Source organism: Haliotis rubra, unplaced genomic scaffold (assembly GCF_003918875.1).
Source record: "Haliotis rubra isolate DU_JTF1 unplaced genomic scaffold, ASM391887v1 Scf141, whole genome shotgun sequence".
Lineage (NCBI taxonomy): Eukaryota > Metazoa > Mollusca > Gastropoda > Lepetellida > Haliotidae > Haliotis > Haliotis rubra.
Genome location: NW_025765348.1, coordinates 314,739 through 333,075, shown reverse-complemented (window position 1 = coordinate 333,075; position 18,337 = coordinate 314,739). Strand labels below are relative to the sequence as shown.

The following is an 18,337-nucleotide window of genomic DNA, read 5'->3' as shown; positions in this document are numbered from 1 at the left end:
ATTGTATATTATGTTCTAGTCCATTGTATATTATGTTCTAGTCCATTGTATATTATGTTCTCTCCATTGTATATTATGTTCTAGTCTGTTGTATATTGTGTTCTAGTCCGTTGTATATTATGTTCTAGTCTGTTGTATATTATGTTCATGTCCATTGTATAGTATGTTCTAGTCCATTGTATATTATGTTCTAGTCCATTGTATATTATGTTCTAGTCCATTGTATATGATGTTCTAGTCCATTGTATATTATGTTCTAGTCCATTGTATATTATGTTCTAGTCACGTGTGTCCACACAACAGGTGATAGATATCGTCACTTTTAACCAATACCTATTAAATGGATGTTTGTGATGCACCATTTTTGTTGTGAGAGGTTCTTCAAAATGTTGAATATCATCAAAGTCAGACAAAATCTGGGTGATATCGGCATTTGGATGGAAAGCTTCGGACACACTGACAGAATGTCAAAGACTTCAAGGATCTTAACCGTCTTGAGGTTTACCAACAAAATGAAGGCCCCCTTAAACCCAACACAGTGACGTCACTGGAGGAATATATAGCCTTATCATTAGAATATTGGTCTCCAGCAACCCATGCTTGTCGTAAGTGGCGACTAACGAGATCGGGTGGTCAGGCTCGCTGACTTGGTTGAGACACGTCATCGTATCCCAATTACGTAGATTGATGCTCATGCTGTTGATCACAGGATTGTCCTGTCCAGACTTGATTATTTACAGACTGCCACTGTATAGCTGGAATATTGCTGAGCTGTTAACCAACCAACCAACCAACCAACCAACCAAGCCTTATCCACCAGCAGAGCATATGAGAGTATGAAATGATCAACAGCTGAAATCGCCAAACAATTCCAAACACTGTCACATCACCAAAGACCATTTCCCAAATTAATACTGACAGCAGTAGACTTCATTACCATGATAAACTTAGGCAACTATAATCAGACAGAATTATTGACAAAATATTGAAAATTACTATTTCTGATTTACAGGAATAGTTCCTGAATGAAACCATGACAACATGTAATGAGGGAATCAATGAATCTGTCACCTGAGTGAGTGAGTGAGAGTATGGGTGGGTAGGACAGGCTAGATTAGGTAGATTTCATTTTGATATATACTATTTTCATACCACTATGATTTGTATTAATGAAGCAATACCAGAAAAGCAGTTTTCTAGCATTTCCCACAGTACAAGTACCCTGCAACTATTCAACTTTATGATGGCTGAAAATATATATAAGTGGGTGGAGCTGACAACTGAACGACAACTGTACAATTAAGCTATCAAGGTGAGGTCAAACTTAGTCAGCCAAGTCAAATCACAAGCCCTCATGGCAATCAGACCATTTTGGACCATTTTCTCTAATGGTTTCAAGATAAAACTAAAATATGAAGTCATTCACTATTTATAACAATTGTTCGGAACAAAATGACAAATTTGATCCATCTTAGGTGCCCTGGTTTTATATTTTAAGGTTTAAAAAGGAAAGGGTGGGAAAAGGTGCCTTTTCGAAGCGCTGAGAATGCCAGAATTTAATGTTGTGGAAAATGTTGTCATAATGGTACGAAAATGATCAGACATGATCAGCTGATTGTCAGTTATTTTTTATTTCCTTACAGTTTGCTGTTCGTTAGTTTTGACATGATCAAGTACACATGAAAGGCTAAAACACACAAAAAAGGCTCTTGGGTAATTACGCCGCTTTTAGCAATATTCCAGCAATATCACGGCGGGGAACACTGGAAATGAGCTTCACATCTAATTGTTAAAAATGGTGTTTCAGTTGGCCTGATTTACACCTGTTTGTGTGATGCCCAAAGTGTGTAACCTGCCACATCTGATTACATCCGTGACACACATGTCTAAGCAACAAGGAGAGAGACGTAGCACCTTTACGCACTATTCAACACTGTGGAGTTGAGACGATGTGAAGAAAAATGGGTACACAAAGTGTAAAAGGATACACTGAGCTGCAACAAATCAATTATGAGGAAAATATACCAGATAAGCATATATTTGATCATGAATATTGGGTAATGAGTACAATAATATGCCATCAGCTTATGTATTATTCATCATATTCAGTAGAGCTGCTCAATATAACCGGTTTATTGGTATTAAGCGGTTCAGACATGAAAACGATACGTATTGCGATACGCTGATCGAAAACCGGTATTTTGACATGAATTCAGAAAACTTCATAACACTAGGAAGCCTTGATGATCGTGGCAACTGTGGTAATGGTGATGGGAATGATCGTGGTGAAAATTACATTTAACTGAGAAAAGCAAGATTTATGGATGTCAACTTCTATATTGTGAATGAAGCTGACATCCATAAATCTTGCTTTTCTTATGCATTCCACTTCTACATGCCCTTCAAAGATTTTACATTTAACTGGTTTGTTAAGTTTGGTTTGAAGTTGTGTTCTTAATTTTGTTCAAGTGTTTTGCAATGTTTTGGATCAGAATGTTTTAAATATTTACTCATTAATGACCATTGATCACTGATATGCCCTGACCAGGTCAAGTTGCTGTCTAAACTCTCAGGGCTTTTTTTAGAGTGGAGAAACTAGTTCAAACTAGTATCCACTCTGTTGTTAATTTATTCTTTTCCTTGTTTCATTTGTGCCAAATACTATTTATATTCTTATTTTGTCATGATTGAAAGTTTTTATTAAAGCTTAATCAAGCATAGAGATTTTGTTGTGTTTTTGCTTTATAAATAAGGCGTTAACTCGATTATAAGTAGTTTATTGTTAAAAAAAACCCTTCTTGCAATATATTGCAATACATATCGCAATATATGCTTTCGCATCGCAATATATCGCAATGTGAAAATTCTCTGCAATACCCACCCCTAATATTCAGTGAAACAATCACAAAATATATTCTTTCACATCTTTGACAGTGTTAATTTATCGCAACAATCACCACTGAATACATTACTGTAAAATCATATATATAACAGTGTTAAATATTATCCTACCTGGCTTGGATATATTAAAATTTCCATAACTCAGATAAATCAGACATAACATTCAAGTAAAAATACATCTAAGGAAGGAATATGCCGTCTTGATGTTTTTGATCCTATAAAATAACGATTGAGTGTAATTTCGATTCAAAATTAAATCCATGCTGGTAATTCCATAATTCCTTCCACAAAATACATTGAAATGTCTTGATATTTCCATTTAAATTAAAAATTTAAAACATTCTGTTTTATCCCAATATGCACCAAAACTGCATAAACTGCGTATGTAAACAATAGGACTGATAACGCAGTACAGTAATCTTATAAAATTATCATAAAAACATACCTGGTTCACCTATCAGTATATCTATATAATTCCTGTATCTGCAGTCTTTGAGCATACAACAAAACCTATTACAGTCTGATATCATCGTACGAAATAACAATTACAACAGCCATTCAAACACTGCATGAGCTTCACATCAATAATTCTCACACATTCTAAAACACTACTTTACCATATCCCTTTAACCTCCTCACAAAGAAAACACATAGGCATTACAGTAGATTTCGTAATACACTGGAAAGGCTAATAGGCTATACGGCTCATTATTCAACCAAGGCAAGGTAAGCCCAATACATGTTCCATACCAGAACAATGACCATTTCAAGCCCTTTGTAAGTGGATCTTACACTGTGCAGTAATGCTGTTGTCAGGCTGGTACAATAGGAAAATATGACTGATATTCCACAGATGTTACTGTAACAACTGTTGTCAAGCTTCCATTAGTAAACTGTTATCAGGATCGAATGTATTTGCCTTTCATAGTATAGCCATTATAGTTTGGCTTGTCAATTTTTTTCAGTGAAAAATCATGGTTGATGCAATGTATGTTGAAAAATGAACAAACAATGAAATAGAAACATTTAGATTTGTTTTTTAAACTTTTATTTCAATATTTTGCCACAGAATTTTGCAGTAGTGTTAGACTGATCTTAGATAATGTATGCAAATTTTGCTGAATATAAAACAGCTTTATGTATTCATTTTCTCCCCATCATTTCAATCTGAAACCAATTTATGAACAATCTTAACTTCTTTGAGTGGCATTTTAGAAGTTGGGAAGTAAAATATAGAAAACTTTACGGATAACAACTTCCTTATTTCGTGAGAGCGATGTTTCGATACAGATTCTTGTACTGTTGCCAAGCAGGAATGACACGGACATTTTTAAAGAAACTCATGAAATAAAGAAGTTGTTTTCCATAAAGTTTGTCTATATTTTAAAGAATCTTGTAATGTTCAGCAATCATAATTCTTTAACACCTTGCATTGTATTGTACCGTCTTAAAATGAAGTTGAATTATGTTGAAATTGAAAATTATGCTTCAATTTAACTTGTTAAAGGGGCATTTGCACTTTATATGCTTCGAGGCAAAATTAATATTTCTGCATATCATGCTCCATAAAGTACCAGTACATGTATCACAGTATGGCTGGAACGATCCTCTTGACTTTCAACCAAAGTGGTGGGTTGTATTAATCTAAACATGTTTATCTTTACGTGACAGCCATATCTAGAGATATTTTCAGGCAAAGAGTGTGCTATTGTGATGGGTGCTATGTGTCACATAACTTGTATCTGTGTGAATGTCGTCTCATTGTTGACCATCACTGGCGGTACGGCATAATTTCATATATAAAGGAGTGAGTGAGGGAGTTTAGTTTTATGTTGCACTCAGCAATATTCCAGCTATATGGCGGCAGTCTGTAACTAATCGAGTCTGGACCAGACAATGCATAGACCAGCAGCATGAGCTTTTTCACCCTTTTACAACCCTTAGACTTTCCCCTGTCCACACAATTAGACATCACTTGATTGATATCAGTGATAGAACCCATAGGCCTATCCTGAAAGTTTATTAAATGACCATTGAAACTCAGGTGGAAATGAAGTGTGACCCCCCCCCCCTTTCTCAATAGTGTGCACCCCCCTTTCTTAAAAACCTGTATCCACTCCTGGAACCTACACCAAAACGTCGCTCTCATAGCTATAAAGAAGTTGTTCATCCATATATTGTTATCCTTCCTTACTGCCCAGCTTCTAAATGCCTCTTAAAGAAGTAATTCCTGACATGTCATAGACATGTGAATCTTTATTAATTAATAACGTTTTATATCTCGCGCTGACAGTGTGAAGAGAAGCGCAAAAGTCCCACGTGTTTTGACATGAGACATGGTCTGCTAATCCGGATTAATTATCAGTCAGCAAGGTATTGGTGGTGATAAGTAGGCCTAGCTGACACATTGAGTTCTAACTGTTACGTTGTTTATCCAGTAAAAGCAATAAAAGTGCAGTGTCTTAATTGATATTCAAGTCAAAATGTTGTCCGTGTTTAGCGGCACCTAGTGTAAGCAGTCAACAATGAAAGACTTTTTCAAAACTGAATAATTGTAAAGGTATGATTGTTATGTTGTGATGCTGTTTTTAAATGTCTATACATGTACAATAAAGGCTTGATGATCATAAACATTTTGGATTTATCCTAAAGGTGTATGAAAACCAAAAATCCAGATATCCGGATATTCAATTATCCGGATGATTTACATAAACACAAATGTGTCCGGATATCCGAGGTCTCACTGTATATCATAGACCTGCATTAACAAAGCATGCAGTAATTGTCTGCAAAGTTCAAGTTGTGTATATCTTTATGATGCCACAAATTGTTTAAAGGTGGGCTAAATTGATAAATATATTTTTAAATGTTAAAAATATATTATTGATGTTAAATGCAGGTAGCTTGACACACCCCAACTAGCCATACTCCTGAAATACATCGAATCTATACCAGCAATATACATGAAAACACTAGTCTCCTCACAACTAATGTTACAATCAACCACACTTAATTCACCCCTGTTAGTAGTAATACACAATCAGTTTGCTATTTAAACCACACTTGCTAATCAGGGGTTTTAGAATTAACTTGAGTTGTAAAAATAATACCTCAAAATACTTAATTTTAAATAATAATCAAAATTTAAATTATCAAACTATTTCTTGTTTGCCATTGTATTGTACAACAAACTGCTGACATTATAATTAAAAGAAAACCTGTACTTTTCCTCTTTCAGTTTATTTTTGCCATGTAACAAACTGCCGACATAATAATGAAAAGAAAATCTTTACTTACACTTTAACAGACAAATGGGTGACAAATTTGTAGACACCACATGTCACAAAATAATTGACATTTCTGAAGACAAGATCATGTAGAGTATGACATGCGTGCTGAGTGGTTCTGCCTGGATGTGTTTGGTTTATATAAACAATAGACACTGTCAAGTAGAGCTTGGCTCTGATAACCTGAAACATGTAACATTTATCATGGCGTTGGCTAACAATTCATTGTCTATTCCAGTCATGCACTGAAAACATTCTTAGAGGCCGGACTGTACAGGTTTATATCGGTGATTCCTTAGAAATTCAGTAAGTCAGGAATATGGCACCCCCCTGGGTTTAAGTAATTTGTATCAGAGTGCTTAATTTATGGTTAAACATATTATGACATGGTAAAATGTCTAGGGGCCCTGAAGGAAACACATAAGTATTTCCTTTAAAAATACACTTCGTGTGTTATTCTTTGTGGCATATTTAGAGTCGCCATTGTATACATCGATCCTCAAATATGCTGCAATATTTACTATCAGTTCAATTTTCGATTTTGTTGTTTTGTATTTTGGTCCTCAAATATTCTGCGATATTTGCCATCGGTTCAATTTTCAATTCTGTTGTTATGTACTCTCATTCAGTCTAATATTAGCATGACAAATTCCTGATAATACAATGAGCCTCTTGAATGGTCAATTCTTTACGCCAATAATCATTTTATATTTTATTTATGCTATTTCTAGAGATTAACATTTAATCATTTGCTTAGTTTTGTTAAAAATAATACTTTGTTTGCAAAAAGTATTGTATTTCTCTTATTTTTTATGCACTTTGTGCATTGAACTGACATGGACCAAACTGAGGTCTATACCCTGATAGGTATCATATCGAAACAATGGTGTATAGTTGCAGCTCTACATATATTTAAGAGCAATAAGTGAGTGAGTGAGTTTGGTTTTACACTGCTTGTAGCAATATTCCAACAACATCACGGAAGGGGACACCTGAAATGGGCTTCACACATTGTACCCATGTGGGGATTCGAACCCAGGTCTTCAGCGGGACGATACATCCACACATATCTACTTGTGTTGGTGGCTCGCTTGAAGAAAACTGTCGCTAAATTTTCTATCATTACACATTGCTGTGAAAAAATGTATCAATAACTACCTCTGATCACATCAGGTGAATTAAAGAAAAATACTGATAAACCTTTCTGGCAGAAGCATATGAAATCCATTTTCAGTCCCAGAACGTACCGTTAAAAAGATAATTTCTTTGAGTGGAATTAAGAAATTGATGTGATGAACATAGGGGAGATTTCTATGGATATATACAACTTCTTTCTTATTAATTTGACGACGTTTTGGTGTAGCTACAAACACCTTTATCAAGCAAGTGATGATAACGGTGTTAGTAGCTACAACCAAACGTCGCTCATATTAACGATAAAGAAGTTGTATATCCATAGAACTCTCCCCATTGTTCATCACATCAATTTCTTAATTCCACTCAAAAGAAATTACCATGGAATACAGATTAATGGAATACAGATTAATTTTTGGCAATTGTACCATAATACATGTACATAAGCATTTGATTTTGGCTATCTGTACCATCCAACCATGCACATGTACATGAGCAAGCATCAACCAAATTATTGAGTGAGTGAGTGAGTGAGTTAAGTTTGATGCCGCTTTAAGCAGTATTCCAGCAATATCACGACGAGGGACACCAGAAATGGGCTTCACACAATGTGCCCATGTGAGAAATCGTACCCAGGTCTTCGGTGTGATAAGCGAACTCCTTAACCACTTGGCTATCCCACCTCCCCCAAATCATTGAGTCTGACCTACCAATTAGGTGCGTGCGATAATACCGGTTAACAGGTATATTGCAATTTGAACTTGACAATACGTTATTTTGCAGTATACTTTTCGCGAACCGGTTCACCTGATACGATCGGTAATTTTTGTGATGTAGTCAAAACTACTAATAACATTTGTATTTCCTTTATATAATTATACATTAATAGTTTTGAGAATGTTTATTGGTCATATAATTACATTTGAGTGACTTTTATATCATATAAATAAAAAAATATAGATTGGTACCGGCACTCGTTGTAAGGATAAACAAACCAAAATAGCAGACGCTGCTGCAGGCGCTTTTTCTCGAGTTCCAAACTTAAGAGAGAAGTCTTCAATTTGGAAACATTTTCAATTGATCTCTTGTACAATTACATCTGAGTCCTGACAGTGGCCAGTGGCATTGTTTCAAAAGAAAGGAAACAGTAATTTAATTACCTTAACCCATGTGTTACACTTTCACAATATATTGCAATACATATTGCAATACGCTGACACATATCACAATATATCGCAATACCAACATTTTGGCAATACCCAACCCTACTACAAATCTATGAGATATATGGATTGTTGTGATAACTTTCAGTTTTGTCTTATATTTGAAAGTATTGATTGATTAATTGTTGTTTAATGCAGCACTCAGCAATATTCCAGCTATATGGTGGCAGTCTGTAAATAATCACGTCTGGACCAACCAATCCAGTGATCAACAGCATGAGCATCAATCCATACAACTGGGATAGGATGGCATATGTCAAACAAGTCTGCGAGCCTGACCACTCAATTCCTTTTGGTCTTCATCCCCTGATCTTCACAGGTGTATATTTGAAAGTAAACAGCATTGAAACTTATTTCTTACCTCCGGAATCTTAATTTAGCTAAAGATGTCTTTAATCAGCTATTTAAACAGTGCAATTTGAGCATACAAATGTGTCATTGAACTTAGGCATAAATGGAATGGCAGGTCCTGGAAATATGGCCAGCATTACTTCCTGTCTGTTAACAATTCCACATTTTCACAATAAATATATTTTACCATTTTCACAAAAAATAAATGTCTCTTTTTACTGGCAACAGCAGGGAGACAGAACTGAAAGAATTTTTGGTTTACATATTTGCTGAAATGGTTGCGCAAGAATAGGATTTGTTTGTTGCTTGAGATCAAATCAGGAATATTCCAGCTATATAAGACTGCCTGTAAATTATACATTATGGATAAGACAATCATGCTATCAATACTGTGAGCAACAGCTCAGGTCATCGGGTTACAAGGACAGACAAACAGCCAAGGCACTGAGTCTGACCACCCAATCCACTGAGTCACCTCTTTAATGCCAGCATAGGGGTCAAGACACCTATTTTACCCCCAGATTCCCCTTACAGATAAGAAACTAATTCCCAGTTGTGTGTTGTTCGCTTCAATAAGTAAGTGAAACTCTGCATCAGCAAAATCACAGCATGACAGCTGAATGTGTTCTACCACCATACTAGATATGCCAAGTTCAACAACATAGTGAATGAGTGAGTGAGTTTAGTTTTACACCGCTTTTAGCAATATTCCAGCAATATTAAGGCGGGGGACACCAGAAATGGGCTTCATACATTGCGCCCATTGTAGGGAATCGAACCTGGGTCTTCGGCGTGATGAGCGAACGCTTTAACCACTTGGCTACCCCCACCACCCAGTAGTAACGTACAGAGTCTAGCACTTTCTTGGGCTGAGTGACACTTGGGATTTGAACCCAAATTCCGTCACCTAATCGCCAGTATCGCTATACACTTGTGTCTATACACACAGTGTGAACAAAAATAAAATAGCAGAGAAATGGACACCTCAGGGATACATCTTGACCAGATCAAAGGCTGATTTGTACACAAAAGTCTTCTGAACATATCAGTAATATTACTAAATTGGAGCTCAACATTCCCAATTCATTAATAAATATTATGACTTTGTTAGGTGACTTGTATTTTACTAATAACAGGACCAGTATAGAGACAGAGCCATTAACGCTCAGTTGAATATTACTGCATTCAATGCAATATAAATAAAAATAATGTAAAAATATACCACTGAATTTCAAAGAATAAGAACTTTTAAAAAATTATTATTTTGAAGAAAGTAACAATGTTTCCCAATTTCTCAGGCAAGGGGGACTAAGTTTCAAATCTCAGATAAATTTCTATAACAGGCTGATATGCTAGTTATCTGCACCTCACCTCTCTCCTCGAGATCCACAAGCTGAACTCTTTCTTATATAATATTTCCAAGAGGCTTAATTGTGTACAGTCAAATGTTAATTAAACATCAGTAACTTTGATGCATGGCACCCTAGTGTATATCTTCATGGGAATGATTACATTTCGCTTCAAAGCATAGTTTTTCTTCAAAAGAAAATAACTTATGTGGGAAAACCTATGCATCTTTTGTTGTAGTACAAAGCCAATAAATGTTTGGTCTTTGTCGAATGACCTTGGAGAGAGTGATCACTAATGAACAGGCTGTACTCATGAAGGTTTACGTCACAGAACCTACAGCTAAATAAATAACTATTCAAAAGTCTTTTTAGTGTAGACAGAGAATCTGATAAATTTGATTTACATACCATTAAACCAGTCACTGTGTTGTGAAAAACAGAATTTTCTTTTTCTCATCAGTTTGTTTTCAAGCAGAGTACAAACTAATGTTTTATTAAAACCTTTAAAATACACAAATTAAATGTTTGGATAAAATCGCATGACAAAACAAATAAAACTTCCCACACCTCAAACCCTATTAACTGTATAAAACAACACATATAATTGTTATAAAGTATTTAAGAAAAGACTGATCAAATACCAAATTCAATATAGACACACAAAAATTAATGTAGGTCAAAAGGACAAACCTTTTTCAAACTTCCAAGCCTCATCCACCATTACTGATGATTATATTCATGAAGAGTTTTTGCACTAGTTTTGCCGTTCACAAGCTTGTATCGCCAGCAAGCCTATCTTGCATGTCCTATCCCAGCTAAGGTACAAGACCCCTGTAGGCCGAGCGTTAGCCTGGTCCAGTCTCCACTAACCTAACAATGCTGTCAAGAGATTTGCCAGATTACCACTTAGAGTGGATTTATCTGCTTATGACGCAGGTACCTTTTTTCCGAGTGGCCTATCTGGGCTGCCCTAATAGGGCAACCAGGGGATTGTTGTGTGGGATTTCGCAAAATAATCTACCTGACGAATGTGTCAAAAGAACTCATGAGGAAGCATAAAAATCATGTACCCAGTTCGGTACCCACTCTTGTTGTCTGTGTTACAGATGACAAGCTTAGGCAGTGTTGAATAAATCACAACATTTCCTTGTTATGTGGGGTTGGCAATCCTTTTTTTTTATTTCTTTGCTTTCATCCTTGTAAATTAAATATTTACATTCATTGACTAATATTAAAGATGAAAACAAGAAACAGCAATAGTACGACAGTGGCTGGATTGAGTAAGTTGGGTTCAGTGCCCTTTCAACAAGATTTCACATACATCTTGCATGTCATCTTAACGCGTAAAGAACCTGGTGGTGCAGGTAACAGACTTTGGAAAAGCAGGAATGGTCTTGACAAAGGTTGGATCACAATTGGGGGGAATCAATTATGCTTACTTTCGATCAGTAGGTCGCACAGGAAAAAGCAGTACTTAATATTCCACAGAAGTATTTTTATTAACATCTTTTGACAAAGCTTGATACTTCAGACTATTCAGTTATTTTCAAAAGCTTTTCTGCAATGTATACAATTACCCAGGAAACCAAATTACTAATTTTCAATTCAAAGTTTTACATAGAATTATGTCTACCAAAAAGGGAACTGTTGAAAATGAAACTCATAGACAATAATACCTGTTCATTCTGTGGAAGTGCAAAAGAAAACATAAACACTTTTTATCTAGAATGTACAATTGTTAATGTCGAGAATATCCAAAACAGATCATTACTCTTCAATTTACTAACAATGAAACTCTTTCAGGGGGATCGATATATGTCAACTTTCTCAACTATTGAAAAAGATGCAAAACACACTTTTGTAAACAGTATGAAAAGAAAAGGGCCTGCTTCTCAAAATTTAAATAAGTCATGGAAAATATTAATTTTGGCAAAATTTATTGCCAAAAGAAACAAAACTATGTATCGCTTCAATATGAAATTGGCAAATGTCACTAAGGTATTAAATCCCTCTTAATAACTTATTATATCTTCATATTTTGCAAATCCATTATAAAAAATCTCCATATTTAGCAAATTCATTATAAAATATTGTGTCCTTAAGGTATTATATTTCATTATCTTATTACATTTGACATATGTTAAAATAATGAAGCTGTACAAATATAATGTGAACATAATACTTGCATGATTTAATTGTACTGAATGAACTGAATAAAACACAACTGAAAATATTTGTTTTAAAATGCATGCTTGTATGGCCTTAATTTGTAATTATCATCATAGGATTTGTTTTGCTTTATGCAGAAATATAATTGGAGAAATGTGATACATGAACAAGGATTAATAAAATGCTTTAATTGAACTAATTAATTAAATAAATAAATAAATAAATAAATAAATAAATAAATAAATAAATAAATAAATAAATAAATAAATAAATAAATAAATAAATAAATAAATAAATAAATAAATAAATAAATAAATAAATAAATAAATAAATGACATTGAGGAACTATATTTGTATTTTACCTAGAAGATCCTGCCCAACGCGTTTTAAAGATAACCCTTATAACACTGGGAATACGCTGATATCTCATATGAACGCTGTCTTCGCTGTATAGTTCGCAAGGGCACCTGCTACAAGAGCTAGCAGTGCGGCGTTCTGTCGGTCCGCTGTGGAAAATAAATATCAACGACACTGATAAAATAAACAGTATTGTCCACTTACAGTTTTATACCAGACAGTCTGTCAAAGGAGAATTTTACAATCCGGGAGGTCACAGAAATCGCAATCCAAGCTCCTGACCATCTGGTTGCTGAGGAAGCTGCTGCTAGGTTGATATGCAAATTAGCATCATCGTGACCTACTTCCGTTTGGAGGTTGTGTATCGTTTATAATTGTATATCATATCAGAAAACGGAAATGTTTTGTACGAATTGTACATGTGTATTATTTCGTATATTCGAAGGAGCCTGAACTTTTCTATTTATCAAGTTCTGACAAATAGCACAAAAATATATAAAAAAGAAATATTTAGTGAAACAGTTGCTCCCTTCTGAAGCGCTAAGGTTGCCAAAAACTATACAGGAAAGTAAAACGAAATATGATTTTCAAAATTACAGGGTGCGATAATATGGCACGTATAATCGTCGGATGATATGTTTTCGGACAGATGTGTTTACTCTCGCTATATATACGAGGCGGGTTGCGTGACTTGCGTCACACAAACATTGTGAAATAGTCGAAAGATGGTTTATCTTTAAGAAAAAGTTGTCTTTAATACGTCAGAGACATATATTTTTATAATGTCTTTGCAATAACAGAGACAACAACAAATGTCCAGAAACCCATAACACGAGGATATGATTTTTTAACCTCTTAAAAGGTGAAGCGGTCGAGCAAATATAAATAACTATCTCATCTTATGACGATTTTTTTTTATGCCCACCTCCCTCTAAATACGGGAATTTTTAAAATAAATCATCATTCAAAGTAACATTCCTTTTAAATGCTAAAGTATTTTACTTTTGGCAATTTATGAAGTGTATATGGGGCAAAAAAAACAGTCTAAAAAGTTTTTCTTGTAAGTTTACAGTTTTGGCCAATAAAAACATTAGGATTTATTTTTTTGCGCGGGAAAAATTAATTAATTTTTTTTCTTATTCTTGAAAAATACGACCGGCAGATCCGTAAAACAAGAAATAAATTTTGTCTAGCCTTATAATCTCATCCTCGTTCAGTCCTTCTTAATCTGGTGCCCCTACCCGTTCCCGTTCCCACCAATCGGTGATTCGTCGTGTTTACAAAATATTTCCCCTCCGTTAATGTTTGGTTCCATATTTCAGTATTCACAATGACGGGAGAAGTTATTTCCCGATTTTGATCACGTGTGGTACACAAAAGTGCTTTGTACTGTAATGTTTGAGTTAAGGTATTTCATTTCAAGCCCTCCCACGTCGTGACAGAAGGTAAGGATACCAGTGTTCTATCTTTGTGGTGCATGATTTTTAGAGAAATGTGATCAGTCATTTTCACCCACTGTTCGTTCTCCAAAACAGATTCTGTCCAGTTTTCGGTCACGTAGACTAGGGCTATATAATACAAAATAGGAACATTGCAGTTTAGCGAGCACAGCGCTTATTGGCATCGGCAGGCTCCCATGCCATAATATTTCAGTTATTTAATGGCACATCACATATATAGTGTTGGAGGGAAGCACAATTCAATGCAGGTGGCATTTGATCACCTTATGCATTTGTGTACAGTACACAACCCTGTGCACTTAAAAGAACCCACGAATCCGTTGGTAAATGGCCAGATGGTGGCCACATGAATACGCTGCAAACACCTAGTTGCGGGTACAGCAACGTGCAGTAAAACAAAGTACTGTGACTATGTGTCCCAGTCCACCCAGCTGTGAATGAGCACCTCGTAAGGATGGGAAAGCCACAATAACTCTGTGCGCCTATGGCTGCACGAGTTGTATGATCCCCAGGGAGTTGAGATTGAAATACCATAATCCAATGATCTAGGGAAAAACGAAGCGCCTTTGAGCAGCTGAGCTGGATATTGTCACTATACAAATATTAGTATGATGAATATGATGATGGTGCATTTTACTGGTCAAGGGGCGGTGGGGTAGCCTAGTGGTTAAAGCGTTGGCTCGTCACGCCGAAGACCCGGGTTCGAATCCCCACATGGGTACAATGTGTGAAGCCCATTTCTGGTGTCCCCCGCCGTGATGTTGCTGGAATATTGCTAAAAGCGGCGTAAAACCAAACTCAGTCAGTCAGTCAGTTTTACCAGGGATACTCTACAACAGGGATAGGTCACTCGCTGGCTTTCTTCACCATTTGTACTAATTAGGGTGTGCCTCGTCATGGTCCAGCGCACACAGTGACTTGGTTCATTCCCAGCGCAACTTCGGCTGCGTTTAACAGTACTTCAGCCAGTGTATTGTATCAGTCGGAATTTTACAATGAATGAATTAATTAATTAAGAGCAAGAATTATATGTGAATGAATGAAAGAAATAAAGAAAAAGAACAAAATAAAAAGAACATATGTGAATGAATGAAAGAATAAATGATACACCACGGCCATCCCTCCCCAAACATGTTAAAGAACGCAAAACTATCGGTAGAACACATGTGTTAACATCAGCTGTCCTTTTTAAAAAAATCTACTTTCAGACATTTTTTTACATTAATAACTAATTCAGATATCTTATACTATGATCAACAAGAAAGAAAGAAGTTTTAGAACTATAACACTCAAGCATCACAAGCATCAATGGCGTATGTCATATTTTTCACACACCTCATACACCCTAACCAAAAAAATTTAAATTATAAAACTATCACTATTACTTGCAAACACCTTTCACCTGATGGTATATTCCCCTCATAAAAATTAAAGGTGTATGTGAAAGAAGTTTTAGAACAATAACTAGAAACACTCAAACAACGCCCTGTAGTATTTCAATGGCAGATCGGCGATATGTCATATTTTTCACACACCTCAAATACACCCTGACAAAAAAAATTAAATTATAAAACTATCACTATTACTTGCAAACACCTTTCACCTGATGGTATATTCCCCTCATAAAATTAAAGGTTGTATGTGAAAGATGTTTTAGAACAATAACTAGAAACACTCAAACAACGCCCTGTAGTATTTCAATGGCAGATCGTCGATATGTCATATATTTCACACACCTCAAATACACCCTAACCAAAAAAATTTAGTTATAAAACTATCACTATTACTTGCAAACACCTTTGAACTAAAGGTATATTTCCCTTCTAAAAATTAAACGAATATGTGAAAGAAGTCTTTAGCGATCGAATTTAGTCTTTCTTCGCTGTGTACTGAGAATTGAAGCCAGTGAGCTACAACAAGCCAACTTGAAACTTTACTACAAATCTACTGTACTAATACTGACACTAATAACAATTATTTGACTTAAAATGAAGTGACAGAATAGGTAACTTATCTTCTACATGTAGGTTTTCAATTGTCACAACACTCAGCGTATGTAATCAGCTGTTGAAAATAAACCGGGCTCAATCTTAAAAACTACGCTGCCGCCATATTGGCTACACTGGTCACGTGACGAGCCGAGGCATAGCTTAGGGGTTTTCCGAGGAGTGACCACTCCCCCTTATAGAGTCTCCCTGGTTTTACTGGTCAACCGTTTTCTAATTTCAATTAGCAGCTCTTGGATGATTGAATTCACTTTACCAGGTGCAAAACTGCACTTGCCTTAGGACCTAATCCCATTAGCCAACACCCTACCACAGGACCATGGACAATCACAAATGATTAGTATTTGTTTAGTAATGTTTACCATTCATGTTTACTTTTCTGCACAATATGGTGAAACTCATAACTTGTTAAAAGTGTATGTACTGTTGTGTAATTGTATTGGATGTATTCATTAAAAGGGTAGTTGGCCCACACAGACAGATAGACAATTTATTTCGAGTATTCAAGGCCATGGCCCATATTACAAAAGGGTTTTAACAGGTGTATTCATGCTGGTCATATTACAGGTATCTTGTCACCGGACGAGACAAAAAAAAAACTCTCGTAAAATAACAACAGAGATGCTACACTAAACTATCACACAATATTTCAGCATATATACTGAAGATCTAATTATAATTTGTTGTATTTCTTATCCTAAAGACTTTATATAAGTCTGGCCCATACCCTACATCACAACTTACTCTAAGAATTACAAATAGATGCCCAACACAAAGGATTGTATCATTTGTAAAGGGGTGTTTGATCAGCAAGTGGTACGCAACCCTAAGAATCGCGAAGAGGTGTTTGATCGGAAAGGAGTTCCCAACTTTTATGACTGAAGAGACATGCAACATCTGTGAAGCAAACCAGAGACTGCAGTCTGAGCCAATAAGTGCAACATCATGCTGCAGTCATATACTGCACCCTTTCCAGTGTGGCTCTCACTGATCTTGCATGCCTCTTTGTTCCTTAGGGTTAGCTGCATTAGGGTTAATGCATTTTACCTTCCAACTCTATGTATGTATGTATATTAGGTTTTAGGGCGACCTTGGGCCTTAAAAGGCCTATATGCGCTCAACACTTAACAAACTGTTATATTTTTGTTCAGTTAAATAACATCGTACTTACCCGTTTTAACGAGGAAGTCTAAAACAGCTCTTTGTATGCAACCATACATTAAATTATCGCCAAGTATTGCGTTCATTGAAAAAGTATTTTGGGTTTTGTTAAGCACAGTTTCTTTAAGAGCCTTACGTGGGTTTTCATGAGCTGGACATTCAATGAGGTAGTGCTGAACTGTTTCTGGGCAGTGTAAGTTACAGCTTTCACACAGAGGAGATAAGTCTTTATCTAAAATACTTCTATATGCCTTTAATCCACAATGTCCCAGCCTGAGACGAGTTAAAACAACTTCATCTCTGCGACAACGCCCGAATTTAATTTTAAGATGTTTGTTTACTACAGGACAAGTAGAGTACATGTGTCTACCTGTAGTTTCATTATCCCATTTATTTTGCCAAGATGCATTTATTGAAGATGAAATGACAAACCAGTAATCTCTTGGAATGGGCTTAATTGAATGAATATCTGGCTGTGGTCTGTTGCAAGCCATCTTAGCAATTGTGTCAACTACTTCGTTTCCAGCTACACCAACATGTGCAGGAATCCAAACAATATCACAGCTGATGTACATGAAGTTTAAAACAGTATCAAGATACAAGATGTCGTATAGGGTGTCACTGCATGGACCTTGTACACCTGATTGAATTGCTTGTACAGCTGACAACGAATCAGTAAAAATTATTGCTTCGTGTTCATTATCTTTTACCCATTTTAAAGCTTGAAGTATGGATGTCAGTTCTGCTGCAAATACAGACAGATGATCAGTCAATCTAAATCTTTTGGATAAACCAATATCGGGAATATAGAAAGCTCCACCAACATGACCGGTTCTGGGATCCTTTGAAGCATCAGTGTAAATATGAGTAAAATTGCTATATTTGGTGTGAATGTAATCTTGGGTGAGGATTTTAATAACACTTGGTGACATTTGTTTG

General features: G+C 35.7%; 2 protein-coding genes across 2 annotated transcripts in view; one reads left to right on the top strand and one right to left on the bottom strand.

Moving 5' to 3' along the window:
* Nucleotides 1-13,076, bottom strand: part of LOC124268986 (sodium/potassium/calcium exchanger 1-like) — an 89,032-nt gene extending 75,956 nt beyond the window's left edge. Inside the window, exon 1 of the mRNA XM_046704017.1 lies at nt 12,976-13,076. The gene's annotated coding sequence lies outside the window, so the exon portion shown is untranslated. The remainder of the gene's footprint in view (nt 1-12,975) is intronic.
* Nucleotides 13,077-14,105: 1,029 nt separating this feature from the next.
* The window catches only part of LOC124268984 (integrator complex subunit 14-like), a 28,821-nt gene continuing 24,589 nt past the window's right edge, over nt 14,106-18,337 (top strand). The window contains exon 1 of the mRNA XM_046704015.1: nt 14,106-14,216. The gene's annotated coding sequence lies outside the window, so the exon portion shown is untranslated. The remainder of the gene's footprint in view (nt 14,217-18,337) is intronic.